The sequence below is a fragment of the Tamandua tetradactyla genome, chromosome 10 (assembly GCF_023851605.1).
Source record: "Tamandua tetradactyla isolate mTamTet1 chromosome 10, mTamTet1.pri, whole genome shotgun sequence".
In the NCBI taxonomy this organism is placed as follows: domain Eukaryota; kingdom Metazoa; phylum Chordata; class Mammalia; order Pilosa; family Myrmecophagidae; genus Tamandua; species Tamandua tetradactyla.
In genome coordinates, this window is record NC_135336.1 from 107,387,399 (window position 1) to 107,398,614 (window position 11,216).

General features: G+C 42.0%; 1 protein-coding gene across 3 annotated transcripts in view; it reads left to right on the top strand.

Annotated features, from left to right (window-relative positions):
* ADARB1 (adenosine deaminase RNA specific B1) overlaps positions 1–11,216 on the top strand; it is a 113,347-nt gene that overhangs the window by 65,121 nt on the left and 37,010 nt on the right. The window lies entirely within an intron of this gene.

Genomic DNA, 11,216 nt, shown 5'->3' on the forward strand with positions numbered 1-11,216 from the left:
ACTTCTTTGTCTTGCTTTACGTCGCTGGATGGACGCTCACGGTGATGGGTGTGCGTGGGGAGATGGGACCGTCTCAGCCCCGTCCTGCTCCGAGGGAGACATTCCTTCTGCCACTGTCAAGAGCGACATCCGCTGTGGGTGTCGAGCGGGGTGGGGGAATTCTCTTCTGCTACTAATCTGCCGAGGGTTTTTCTCAGGATTGAGTGTTGTTGGACTTTGTCAAATACATTGAGGTGGTTTTCTCTTCTGGTCTGTGAATATGGTGAATTTCATTAGTATCTGAACAGTAAAACATGCTGCAGTTAACCATTCCTGGTCGTCATGTATTATTCGTTTGATGTGTCAATTGAATTTTATATTTTAAGTTTTGATAACATTTTCTGCATCTGTGTTCATGAGGGATGTGGACCTGTAGTTTTCTGTTCTTGAAGTTCTTACATGATTTTGGTAATAAGGTGATGCTGATCTTAATATGAGTTGGTAGGTATTTCTACCTCTTCAAATTCCTGGAAAATTTTGTGTAAAATATGTATTATTTGTACTTTAAATGATTGGTAGAATTCTCCAATGAAGCCTTCTGATCCTGGACTTTTCTCTATTGGAAGAATTCAGTTTCTTTAATAGATACAGGGTTATTGAGGTTATCTATTTCTGCTTGAATGGATTTGGGGAATTTGTATCTTTCAAGGAATTTGTCCATTTCATCTAACTTATTAATTTTATTGGCATAAAAGTGTTCACGATATTCCTTTAGACATCTTAGTATTCATAAAATTTTTAGTGGTATCACTTCTCTCTTTCCTGGTATTGGTAATTTTTATCTTCTCACATTTTCTTGATCACTCTGGGTAGAGGTTTATCAATTTTATTGATTTTCTCAAAGAACCAACTTTTGGGTTTGTTGAGTTTTCTCTACTGTTTTTGTTTTCAATTTCATTGATTTCTTCTCTGATATTTATTATTTCATTTATTTTTCTTATTTTGGGATTCATTTGCTGTTCTTCTAGCTTCTTAAGGTAGAAGCTAAGGACATTGATTTGAGACCTGAATTCTCTACTAATATGGAAATTTGGTGATATACATTTCCTTCTAAGTATTGCCTCAGCTGTACCCCACTAATTTTGTTATAATCTGTTTTCATTTTTATTCAATTCAAAATACACTTTAATCTGCCTTTTGTTTTCTTCATTAGACCATAATTTATTCAAAAGTATGTTATTTAATTTCCAAATATGTGAGATTTTCCAGAGATCATTCAGTTGTTGGTTTTTAGTTTAGTCTCTTCATTTCCAGAGAACATACTTTGGATGTCTTGCCTTTTAGATTTATTGAGACTTACTTTATTGCCTGGAATTTGGTCTGTCTTGGTGAATGTTTCATATGCATCTAAAAAGAATGTATATTCAGCTTTTAGTGGAACAGAGGGCTTTCTAAATGTCAGTTAGGTTGGGGCAGTTGATGGTTTTAAGTTCTATGTTCTTGATGATTTTCTGTCTACATGTTCTATTAATTATAGAGAGAGAGTGTGAGAATACCTGGCTATAATTGTGGATTTCTTTTTTCTGTATTCAGTTTTGTGAAGTTTTGCTTCACGTATTTTGAGGCTCTGTGATTAGGTCCACCGATGTTTAGGATTGCCACGCCTTGATGATATTCCTTATGAAATCCTCTGTATCCTTATGAAATGACCTTCTTTATCCAGGTGATATTTTTCTCTCTGAAACCACTTTTGTCTGTTATTAGTATATTCACATCATCTTTCTTTTGGTTAAATTTAGCATGATATGCACTTTTCCTTCTTTTTACTTTTAAACTACTTGTGGCTCCATATTTAACATGGACTTATTGTAGGCAGCATATGGTTACATCATTTTTTCTGCCCAGTTTGACATTCTTTATCTTTTAAATGTAGTGTTTATACCATTCACATTTAATGTGATTATTATATGGTAGGGTTTGGATCTCCAAATCTTATTACTGTCTTTGTATTTTTCACATCTGTTCTTTGTTCTCCCTTTCCTCTTTTTCTGCCTTCTTTTTTGGATTGAATAGTGTTTATCTCCTTTGGTGGTTTATTACCTATAGCTTTTTGTGGTGTTATTTTTGTGGCTTATTTATTGCTTGTAGTATATATTGTTAACTTATCACAGCTACCTTCGGTAATATTACTGTATACTTCATCTACAGTGTCAGAACCTTAATCCTTCAGCTTCTTCTCTTCCATCCTGTGTTCTAACTTTTGTCATCCACTTTATTTCTACTTAGGTTATAAATCCCACAATACATCGTTGTTATTTTTGGCTGGAAAAAGTCAGCTTAAAAGCTGTATATACTAGATGGCTTCACTGTTGATTTTTACCAGATATTCAAAGAAGAATTAATAACAATGTTGCTAAAATTTTTCGAAAAAAAGAGGAGGGAACAGCCCCTAATTCATTCTATGAATCGAGGACCACCTTAGTACTAAAGCCAGATAAAGATATATAGAAAAGAAAATTGGAGACTGTGTTAATTTGCAAGCTGCTGGAATGTGATATATGAGAACTGAAACATTTTTATAAAGGAAATTTAATAAATTACAAGTTTATAGTTCTAAGCCTATGGAAATGTCCAAACTAAGGCATCCAGGGAAAGATTTCTTAATTCAGGAAAGGCCGATGGGTCTAGAACCCCTCTGTCAGCTGGGCAGTCACGTGGCTGGCATCTGCTGGGTCCCTCTGCTCCTGTGGGGGTTCCTCACTTTGCTTCTCCAGGGCTGGCTTTCATCACTTGGCTTCCCTTGGCTCTCTCCAGGTTCTGGCTTGCTTAACATCTCATGGTGATGGCTGCTGGTCTCCAAGCTTCTCCAAACATCCGTGTCTCTCTTCTTCACATGTCTGCCTCTGTATGATCTCTACTATGAAGTTTCTATTGGCTCTAAGGCTTCTGTTGTTTCGGACTGTCTCCAAAATGTTTCCTCTCTTAAAGGACTCCTGTAAACTAATCAAGACCCACCTGGAATGGGTGGAGTCACAGCTCCATCTAATCAGAGGTCACACCCACAATTGGGTGTGTCACATCTCTGTGGATATAATCTCATCAAAATATTGCAACCTACAGTTTTGAATCAAGATTAAAAGAAACAGCTGCCCTCAGGAGATTGAATCAAGATTAAAATATGACTTTTCTGGGGTACATAATATTTTCAGAACAACACCAAGACCAAGGTCTATTATAAGTATAGATGCAAAAATCCTCAATAAAAATCTAGCACCCCAACGTACCGACACACTGAGAGAATTATACTCCATGATCAAGTAGAATTTATCCCAGGAATGCAAGGATAGTTTAAGATAAGAAAATCAATTAACATAATATATCACATGTATTAGTTAGGCTTCTCTAGAGAAACAGAATCAACAGGAAATATTCATAATTATAAAATTTATAAAAGTGTCTCACGTAACCATGGGAACTCAGAGTCCATAATCCGTAGGGCAGGCTGTGAAGCTGATGATTCTGGTGGAGGCAACTCCACAAAAGAGGCTTGCTAGCCAAAGCAGGAGCAAAGCCTGTCTCTTCTGACTCCTCCTTAAAAGGCTTCCAGTGATTAGATTAATCATCACAAAGATGACACTCTCCTTGGCTGATTACAAATGGAATCAGCTGTGGATGCAGCTGACGTGATCATGATCTAATTCTATGAAATGTCCTCATTGCAACAGACAGGCCAGCATTTGCCCAACCAGACAAACAGGTACCACCACCTGGCCAAGGTGACACATGAACCTGACCATGACAGTCCACCCCTTGTCAACTTGACAGCTATATATATCACCTTAAATCATACATAATTTCTAAATATAAACCAATAAAACACACATTTTTTTCTTTCATCTAACAATACTCAACTGTCCTGTCAACCGGAAACACATTAAATCTCTCTAGAATAGGGTGCAAGTCCTTGGGTAATATTCACTCTTAAACTTGATATCTTACAACTTAAACAGCATAACATGAACAAAACAGCATCACAGTCCTCATTTCTGTAACTGATCATGTGGTCATAGTTCATATTTATCACTTCCTTCTTCCACTACCCATTCCATGTTCCCTTTGCCCTCAGCAAGCACTTCAGCTGGCCGTGGTTCTTTGCCTGGTGGGGTGACCCAAGCCTTCATTCCTGAAGTTTCAGAGCCATTGGTAGTCCTGCCTGGATTGTGTTTTTGCAGTTTTCCATTGATTTTAATCAAAGGGCATGGTAGTACTAAAAGACACCTTAGGGTATCTCATATATTCCAGGAAAACTATTCTTTACCTCCATTTTGTTGTTGCAGTCCGATTTCCCCCTGATAGTCAGAGTCAGTCACCCCAGCCTGTAATGTAATCTCCTTCTTGGCTTGTTGATCCAGGGGCATGAATAGCCCAAAGTGACCAGGTGGCAGTCTTAGATTCCAGTTCAGTGGAATCATCGTTGTTTCTCCTGGGGGAAGCACTCCCCCTTTTGGAACTAGAACCTGTAGACCAGCAGAACTCAGGGTAGCAGGGACAGGAAGCAAAAATTTTCCTAGTGGATCACTAGGAGTAATAGTGAGTGGCACCACACCCATTTCCACCCCTTGTTTCTTGGACCCATGGATCCTGGCTATGGGAGAAACAGCACCATACAGCGGACGCTGATTCAGAGCATACACAGCTTCCTGGAGAACATTACCCCAGCCTTTCAAGGTATTGCCACCTAGTTGGCACCGTAATTGAGTTTTCAAAAGGCCATTCCACTGTTCTGTCAATCCAGCTGCTTCTGGATAATGGGGAACATGGTAAGACCAGGGAATTCCATGAGCATGTGCCCATTCCCGCACTTCATTTGCTGTGAAGTGTGTTCCTTGATCCGAAGCAATGCTATGTGGAATACCATGATGATGGATAAGGCATTCTGTAAGCTCACGGATGGTAGTTTTGGCAGAAGCATTGCATGCAGGGAAAGCAAACCCATATCCAGAGTACATGTCTATTCCAGTTAGAACAAATTGCTGCCTCTTCCATGAAGGAAGTGGTTCAGTGTAATAAACCTGCCACCATGTAGCTGGCTGGTCACCTCGGGGAATAGTGCCATATCGGGTGGTGCTGAGGGTGGGTCTCTGCTGCTGGCAGATTGGGCACTCAGCAGTGGCTGTAGCCAGGTCAGCCTTGGTGAGTGGAAGTCCATGTTGCTCCCATGTATGCATGGGAGTCCATGCATAACCTCCATCCCTACCGCCATGACCACTTTGTTCATGTGCCCATTGGGCAATAACAGGAGTTGCTGGGGGAAGAGGCTGACTGGTATCCACAGAATGGGTCATCTTATCCACTTGATTATTAAAAATCTTCCTCTGCTGAAGTCACCCTCTGGTGCGCATTCACATGGCACTCAGAAAGATCTATCCACATACTTCTTCCCCAGACCTCTTTGTCACCAATTTTCCAATTATGGTCTTTCCAAGTCCCTGACCATCCAGCCAAACCATTAGCAACAGCCCATGAGTCAGTATACAGACGCACCTCTGGCCAGTTTTCCTTCCAAGCAAAATGAACAACCAGGTGCACTGCTCGAAGTTCTGCCCACTGGGAGGATTTCCTCTCACCACTGTCCTTCAAGGACACCCCAGAAAAGGGTTGTAATGCTGCAGCTGTCCACTTTCGGGTGGTACCTGCATATCGTGCTGAACCATCTGTAAACCAGGCCCGAGTTTTCTCTTCCTCAGTCAATTCACTGTAAAGAACTCCCCAAGAGGCCATAACTCTGGTCTGGGAAAGAGAAGGTAATGTGGCAGCAGGAGTGGACACCAAGGGCATTTGTGCCACTTCTTCATGTAACTTACTTGTGCCTTCAGGACCTGCTCTGGCTCTATCTCATGTATACCATTTCCATTTTACAATAGAGTGCTGCTGTGCACGCCCAACTTTATGGCTTGGTGGGTCAGACAACACCCAACTCATGATAGGCAACTCAGGTCTCATGGTAACTTGGTGGCCCATGGTTAAGCGTTCAGTCTCTACTAAGGCCCAGTAGCAGGCCAAAAGCTGTTTCTCAAAAGGAGAGTAGTTATCTGCAGCAGATGGTAAGGCTTTGCTCCAAAATCCTAAGGGTCTGCATTGTGATTCTCCTATAGGGGCCTGCCAAAGGCTCCAGACAGCATCTCTGTTTGCCACTGACACTTCCAGCACCATTGGATCTGCTGGATCATATGGCCCAAGTGGCAGAGCAGCTTGTACAGCAGCCTGGACCTGTCGCAGAGCCTCCTCTTGTTCAGGTCCCCACTCAAAATTAGCAGCTTTTCTGGTCACTCGATAAATGGGCCAGAGTAGCACACCCAAATGAGGAATATGTTGTCACCAAAATCCAAAGAGACCAAGTAGGCGTTGTGCCTCTTTTTTGGTTGTAGGAGGGGCCAGATGCAGCAACTTATCCTTCACCTTAGAAGGGATATCTCGACATGCCCCACACCACTGGACACCTAGAAATTTCACTGAGTTAGAAGGCCCCTGCATTTTTGTTGGATTTATCTCCCATCCCCTGATAACATTAATACCTTACCAGTAAGTCTAGAGTACTTGCTATTCTCACTCACTAGGTCCAATCAGCATGATATCATCAATATAAGGGACCACTGTGATGTCTTGTGGGAGGGAGAAATGATCAAGGTCCCTGTTGACAAGATTATGACATAGGGCTGGAGAGTTGATACACCCCTGAGGTAGGACAGTGAAAGTATATTGCTGACTTTGCCAGCTGAAAGCAAACTGTTTCTGGTGGTCCTTACTAACAGCTATTGAGAAAAAAGCATTTGCCTGATCAATAGCTGCATACCAGGTACCAGGCGACATGTTGATTTGCTCAAGCAATGATATCCCATCTGGAACAGCAGCTGGAATTGGAGTTGTCACCTGGTTGAGCTTATGATAATCCACTGTCATCCTCCAAGACCCATTTGACACAGGCCAAATAGGAGAATTGAATGGGGATGTGGTGGGAATCACCACCCCTGCATCCTTCAAGTCCTTAAGAGTGGCAGTAATCTCTGCAATCCTTTCAGGAATCCAGCCTTGCTTCTTCTTTTTTTTTTTTTCTAATTTTTAAATTAATTTTAAATAAAAAAAATGACAACAAAGAAGCACAAACATTCATAATATATAATCATTCTGTTCTACATATATAATCAGTAATTCACAATATCATCACATAGTTGCATATTCATCAACGTGATCATTTCTTAGAACATTTGCACCAATTCAGAAAAAGACAATGGAAAAAGAAATAAAATGAAAACAGAAAAAAAAATTATACATACCATACCGCTTACCCTTCCCTTTCATTGATCACTAGCATTTCAAATTAAGTTTATTTTAACATTTGTTCCCCCTATTATTTATTTTTATTCCATATGTCTACTTGTTTGTTGACAAGGTAGATAAAAGGAGCATCAGACACAAGGTTTTCACAATCACACAGTCACATTGTGAAAGCTATATCATTATTCAATCATCATCAAGAAACATGGCTACTGGAACACAGCTCTACATTTTCAGGCAGTTCCCTCCAGCCTCTCTGTTATGCCTTAACTAAAAATGTGATAACTATTTAATGCCTAAGAATAACCTCCAGGATAACCTCTTGACTGTTTGAAATCTCTCAGCCCTCTACATGGGACATGACTCCCAGGAGTGTTATTTTTTGCTGGCGTCTAGGCATTTAATTACCTTAATTAGTCTATTCTGGAGATTGCTTTCACTTCTTTTATCTAGGGTTTTCCTGCTGGATGAATTTGTTCTCTATCTGTTGTTTGACATTCAGTTCAGCTTTTTCTGGACCTCTAGCTTAGGTTTTGTTTAACAGAGGAGAATTTTTCAGTTCTTGTTTTCTTGTTTCTTGCCCTGCTTGTGTGGTGCCTTCCCCACACACACACACTTAGGAGGGTCTACTTAGATATTATAGACCCCAGCCAGATTTTCCCAGACCAAACTGGCCTCCTATCAGGAGGTATGAGTCACCTGCATCGGTTTTCCTGAGGGTGAGACCCAGCAGGTTGAAAGACCTTCCTGTGAAGTCTCTGTGTTTTTCTTATCCTGCCCAATGTGAGGTGCTTGTCTGCCTGCAGGTCCCACCAGCATAAGATGATGCGGTACCTTTAACTTCAACAGACTCTCCCTGCTGGGGGCGTGGTGGAGACAGAGGAGAGGTTGTAGGCTGGTTTTAATGACTTCAAATTGCCAAGCCCTGGGGTCTGAGTTCCTTGAGGGAAGGATTCCACCTGGGTGGGGCTTTACCCCTCCCCTGGGGAAGGCACAGGCTCCAGACGAGCCCTCAAACGAGCTTGTTTCTGCCTATGCCTGGGGCAGTTGCAGCCTGAGAAGTCCTGCCAGTGTATCCAGAGGCAGTCAAGCCTTTGTAGAAACACAGCCACAAAACCTCTGTTTCCTTTTTTTTCCTTTTTCCATCAGCCCTGCCCCCTTGGCCAGGGCAAAAATGAGCGACCCCCGCTTTGACCAGGTTCACCTGAGCTGGGGGCCTATTTTTAGTAGTCAGAATTTGTGAATTAATTCCACAATTGGCATTTGGTAGTGCTCAGTCCCTGCTGCTGGTAAAGTTCCTTTCCTTTCCCCTCTGGGAAGCAGCCTGTGGGGGAGGGGCACTGGCCACCACGGCCTGGGAACACACGGTTCTAGGGGGGCTCGCAGCTGGTCCAGACTGGGATACGCTGTGTGTCCAGGCACTGATGTGGCCCTAGGAGCTGTTTTTTTTACTGTTTCTGGTTATTTAGTAGTTGTTCTGGAGGACAAACTAAAATGCGCACCTTGCTAAGCCGCCATCTTGGCCCAGAAGCTCCCAATATTGCTTCTGATTTCTATTTTCCTATAAAGGGCAGTTCTAGTGGCTTCCACTTGGCCTTTCCCACCATATTAGCCCTCACTCCATGACTTAGAGAGCCAATGTGGGGATTCTGCTAGTTACTTAGTATGTTTATTCCAGTTATGCATTCTGGAACTGGGGAAATAACTACTGAATGGGTCCAGGGGCCAACTGGACCCACGTGAGATGAACTCCATCGATCACCTGGCCTCCATAAGCCCCCACTCTGATGGGTGGACCAGAGTGACGTTTTGGGTCCCCTGGAATTAATGTCACTTCTTAATCAGTGTCTAATAATCCCCGAAATATCTGATCATTTCCTTTTCCCCAATGCACAGTTGCCCTGGTAAAAGGTCATCGGTCTCCTTGGGGAAGGCTTGGAGGAAGATTAACAGTATAAATTTGTGGCAGTGTAACAGGGTTCTCCCCCAAAGGGACCTGGCCTCCCCTTTTGTGCTGGCTTGAAATGATATATGGACCCTAGAAAAGCCATGTTTTAATCCTAATCCCATTTTGTAAAGGCAGCCATTTCTTCTAATCCCCATTCAGCATTGTATGTTTGAAACTGTAATTAGATCATCTCCCTGGACATGTGATATAATCAAGAATGGTTGTTAAGATGAATTAGGTGATGACATGTCTCCACCCATTTGGGTAGGTCTTGATTAGTTTCTGAAGTCCTATAAAAGAGGAAACATTTTGGAGAATGGGAGAGATTCAGAGAGAGCAGAGCAGAACGACATAGCCATGAGAAGCAGAGTCCACCAGCCAGCGACCTTTGGAGATGAAGAAGGAAAAGGCCTCCCAGGGAGCTTCATGAAACAGGAAGCCAGGAGAAGAAGCTAGCAGACTCTGCCATGTTCGCCATGTGCCCTTCCAGATGAGAGAGGAAGTGTGACTGTGTTTGCCATGTACCTTCTCACTCGAGAGAGAAACCCTGAACTTCATCAGCCTTGTTGAACCAAGGTATCTTTCCCTGGATGCTTTAGATTGGACATTTCTATAGACTTGTAATTGGGACATTTTCTCGGCCTTAGAACTGTAAACTAGCAACTTATTAAATTCCCCTTTTTAAAAGCCATCCTGTTTCTGATATATTGCATTCTGGCAGCTAGCAAACTAGAACACCATTTATCTGACAAAGGACTGATACATAGAATATGTAAAAAACTCAAAATTCAAAAGTATAAAAATAATCATGTTTGTTCAAGGGGCTCTGGGTCTGTAAACTGTTTCAAGTCTGGAAATTGATTAAGGGGCCGTGACTCTGTGTTTTTGTAATTCAGGTTAGACTTCTGTTCACTTGACCTAGAACTCTTTTGTTTATACAGCTTGAACAAGAATTTAGTAGACTGCCCTTCTATTGTATTTCTAGGTACCCCATGATTTACTAGCCAATGCCACAAATCGCTGTGAGTCATAATTTTAACTCCTGCTTTGAGTTTGTTGTCTATTATAATAACCACATCCACCCTGTCTTTGGCGATTAAGTGCTGCCACCTGGCTTCTGCCAACTCGGGATCCTGTCATCCCTATTGTGTTTAAGGATTCCAGCTCAGTGACAGCAGTTCCCACAGTAATATCTGACCTACAGAGAAGTGCAACCACAGAGCTCTTCAGTGAGGATGGCGTTAGTCTCACAAATTTATTTTTCGCTGTTCTGGTAAAAGGTTCATCCTCCGGACATTCCTGGGGTGTAAGAGCAGTGTTTGCATGATAAATCCACTCTAACATTCCAGTCTCTCTAAGCCTCTGGATCCCCTCATCTACATTGTACCAGGGCAGTTCTGGCTTTTCAACCTCAAGTAATGTTGGCCACCTTTTGATCCATGTTTCAACCAACCATCCAAACAAACTGTTAATACCTTTTCTAACCACTTGAGCTATAACATCGAATGCAGAATCTCTGCTTAGTGGGCCCATATCAATAAATTCAGCCTGATCCACCCTTATATTCCTCCCACCATTATCCCACACTCTTAAAATCCATTGCCACACATATTCCCCTGATTTCTGTCTATATAAATTGGAAAACTCACACAGTTCTTTGGGAGTATAATGTACCTCCTCATGTGTGATACTTTGTACCTCACCTTTAGGGGCCTGTTGGGACTTTAGTCTAGTTATAGGTCTGGAGGAAATGAGGGGTGGTGGGGGTGGGTCATGAAAAGAATTAGAAATATCTTCCAAGCCATTTGCTTCAGGGCCTTCATTTGCAGTTTCATCTGGTGAAACAGGATTAATCACTCTAGGGCTAATCCCTTCAGCAGGAGGTTGGGTGGCTGTTCTAGTTTGCTAGCTGCCAGAATGCAACACACCAGAGATGGATTGGCTTTTAAATAAA